The 3,908-nt window shown below is 42.9% G+C and overlaps 1 protein-coding gene and 1 pseudogene across 2 annotated transcripts in view; both read left to right on the top strand.

The window, feature by feature from the left end:
• The window catches only part of DPP6 (dipeptidyl-peptidase 6), a 1,346,563-nt gene that overhangs the window by 799,657 nt on the left and 542,998 nt on the right, over positions 1 to 3,908 (top strand). The gene's annotated exons all lie outside the window — the stretch shown is intronic.
• On the top strand, positions 2,577 to 3,032 carry LOC102838880 (annotated as a pseudogene).

Genomic DNA, 3,908 nt, shown 5'->3' with positions numbered 1-3,908 from the left:
CTTATGACTTTTCTCTTTCTGCCCCTTATTTATTTTGGTATAAATTTGGTTCTGCACATGGTTACCTGGGTAACTTGTTTGTTAAACTTTTTTTTTTTTAAATATAATTTCCTGCTGATGAATTGTAGTTAAGAGTCTTTGAGTTAGTTCCGACTCACAGTGACCCTGTGTAGGGTTTCCGAGGAGTGGCTGGTAAGCTTGAACTGCCAACCTTGCAATTCAAACCAACCTTGCTGCAGTCCAGCACATTTACCCATAGTGCCACACCAGGGCTCCACTAATGGCTTGTTAAACCGCAATAGATCACTCTATTCTCTCAAAGCCATTTATCAGTGGAATGGATTGCCCATATGAAATTACCCAAGTCCTTCTTTGAGCTGTCACATCTTTGTTTCAGGAGTCTGTGCATTTGGATTGATTAGTCCCAACATCTCCTCTGCTTATATTATAATTATTAGTTGAGTATACAGTGGTTCTGTAGGATAAGTACAGGACTGTGAACCTCAAGGTCATTGGTTTGAACCCACTAGCTGCTCTATAGAAGAAAGATGAGGCTTTCTGCTCTTGCAAAGAGTTTTTTTTTTTTTTTTAAAGCCTTGGAAACCTTAGACAGAGTTGCTCTGGGTTGAAACTCACTCCAACGAACTTAACAACAGCAGGGTGCTGGTATTAAGCAGATGTTTCAATAATGTTCCACCTCCCATTAATTTTTTTCCTTCTGAACATAAGTATTTTTTTTTCTTGTGCTAATTTTAAACTGGAGTCCTGGTGTGGCACAGTAGGATAAGCACTCGACCTCAAGGTCGGTTTGAATCACAAGGTCAGCTGTTCAAACTCACCAGCCACTCATCGGAAACCTTATACAGGGTGTCTATGAATCAGAACCAACTCTACAGCACCTTGCAGTTCAAACCAACTTTGCATTACAGTGCATTAATCCACAGGGCCACACCAGGACTCCAGGTTTAATCTAGAATATGCTTATATTTGCATTAGGCAAATCTGCTGCACAAGACCTTTTTAAAGTGTTGAAGAGCAAAGATGTCAGCTTGAGGACTAAGGTGCACCTGACCCAAGCCATGGTATTTTCAATAACCTCATATGCATGTGAAAGCTGGACAGTGAATAAGGAAGACCATAGAAGAATTAATGCTTTTGAGTTATGGTGTTGGAGGAGAATATTGAAAGTGTCATGGGCTGCCAAAAGAATCAGTAGATCCATTTTGGAAGAAGTGCAGCCAGAGTGCTCCTTGGAGGCCAAGATGACCAAACTTTGTCTCTCATACTTTGGACATATTATCAGGAGGGACCAATCACTGGAGAAGGATATCATGTTCGGTACGGTGGAGGGTCAGAGAAAAAGAGGAAGACCCCAATGAGATGGATTGGCCAAGTGGCAACGTAGATGGACTCAAGCGTGGCAACAGTAGTGAGGTTGGCTCAGGATCGGGCAGTGTTGCGTTCTGCTGTGCATAAGATCACTACGGGTTGGTACCGGCTCGATGACACCTACCAACAACAATGATTATAGTCACTACATTATAGACAATTGTGCTCCAAAGACCACTGGGGAAGGAAATATAAGAAACTTTAAAATTGCAGGAATGCTTTAGTATAGGAATGAACCATGGCTAGAAATTAGGGTTAAAAATAATACTTGAATCCTGGTATAGTGATGAAAATGGTGACTGATGATAACAGTACTAATTGTTATGATGATAATACGACGATGATGAAGGAAAAAGTGTCAATAACAAGAAAATAAGAAAAAAATGATACTATTGATGAGGACTGGTGATAAACACTGGACTGCTAACCACAAGGTCAGCTGTTCTAGCCTATCAGCTGCCCCTTGCAAACCCTATACAGGGTCTCTATGAGTTGGAACAACTCGGTGGCACTTAATGACAAAATTGATGAGGACAACTCTTCTAATTATGATGTAGACAGTGTCAGAAATCATTACAGTGCTGGTAATAATGATAATCGGAGAACTCCTTGTTCTTTCTTGGTGGGCGCACTTTGGGAAGCGTCTGTGATCATTAAAACTCTGAGAGATGTGGGAACAGAGGGTGTGAGCTGAGTGAATGTGCACTTCTTCAGATTCCATGCTTCTCATTTAGTGTCCTGCCATGCATCAGGAGAGTGAAGCCATCAAGATTAAGGGTTTTGCTGTTTCAGTAGCATTTTCACTATCTAAATATAAACAACCTCCGGCCCTGGTCCAACAGAAGAGACAACAGCTGCCAAAGCCATCACCAGCTGCAGGTCCTGGCTGGGCTTTTTTTAGCAGGGAGAGGCCATCCTGTGATGAACAGATTCCAGATGTCATGAGCTGGTCCAAGGAAAGTAAGGTCCATCTTCTGCTCTGGAAAAAGCTGGGACAGAACCTGGGCCTGTGCTCTTTGGCAGTACACACAGGTCTTGGTAAGAGTGTAGACTGGTTGTGGCTACTCCTGTGGGTGACCATACCAGGAGACTTCAGAAACTTTTTGGGGAAAAGGGAATTGAAAGATACAAATAAAAACTATAAACTTGCTCTTTCCGGTGGCGGAGTCTAGAGATGACGCGCAGACATGGCACCTCGCAAGGTAAAGGAAAAGAAGGAGGAGCAGGTGATCAGCCTTGGACCTCAGGTGGCTGAAGGAGAGAATGTCTTTGGTGTCTGCCACATTTTTGCATCCTTCAATGACACTTTTGTTCACGTCACTGATCTCTCTGGCAAAGAAACTGTCTGCCGTGTGACTGGTGGGATGAAGGTGAAGGCTGACCGAGATGAATCTTCACCATACGCCACCATGTTGGCTGCCCAGGATGTGGCTCAGAGGTGTAAGGAGTTGGGCATCACAGCCCTACACATCAAACTCCGTGCCACAGGAGGAAATCGGACCAAGACCCCTGGACCAGGGGCCCAGTCTGCCCTCCGAGCCCTTGCCCGTTCGGGGATGAAGATCGGGCGGATTGAGGATGTCACTCGCATCCCGTCCGACAACACCCGCAGGAAGGGGGGTCGCCGTGGTCGCCGTCTGTGAACAGGACTCCTCAAATCGATGTTATCTGTTAATAAATTACTTTCACATTAAAAAAAAAAAAAACTATAAACTTTATTTCTCAACATTAGCTCCATTAAGTTCAAGGCACTTGAATAATGCCAGCTATTTATTTACTCCATCCCTAACGAACTTGGGATATTGGGAGTCCAACCATATTGATGCAGTCTTGTTTACATTATTAACTGAAATAAAAAAGGATGACCTTGAAGGATTTTTAAAGACTAGGAAACATAAAGAAGTCTGAAGGAGCCAAGTCAGGACTGTAAGGTAGATGCTGAATGATTTTCTATTGAAACTCGCCCACATTTGCCCTTATTTGGTGAAAGGAGCAGAAGCATTGTTGTGATGGAGAAGGACTCTAGTGGAGCTTTCTTGGGTGTTTTTCTGCTGAAGTTTAGGCTAACTTTTTCAAAACACTCTTTTTTTGTTTGTTTGTTTTTAAAGTTTTTAATGTAAATTGAGTGATAGTGTACATGGGTGAACATTGGTTTTACACCATTGTTTCATTGCAATGATTATAATCTCCTCCATGCATCATCATTCAACAGTATTTGCTTCTGTTTTCTCTTTTTTCTTTTTGGAGGGGGGTAATATACACCAGAACACTCAGGAATAAATAATAATTTAAAACAACCAAAGGGCACATTCTGCAAGTTTGCCTTCTGGCCACCAGCAGTCAATCTTTCTCTTTCCATGAGTCTAGAGTCATCAGTTGCTCCCTCTCTCCATGGCCTCATCTCTGCCTCCATCTCTGGTGTTGCTGCTTCTCTGGGTAGGATCCCACGTTCCACTCATGATCCTCTCCCTTGATGGACCTAGGGTCTTCTGTTTCTGGACTGTAAGATTAACTACTCC

Source organism: Chrysochloris asiatica, unplaced genomic scaffold (assembly GCF_000296735.1).
Source record: "Chrysochloris asiatica unplaced genomic scaffold, ChrAsi1.0 scaffold00166, whole genome shotgun sequence".
Lineage (NCBI taxonomy): Eukaryota > Metazoa > Chordata > Mammalia > Afrosoricida > Chrysochloridae > Chrysochloris > Chrysochloris asiatica.
This window is presented reverse-complemented; position numbering and strand designations above follow the sequence as displayed.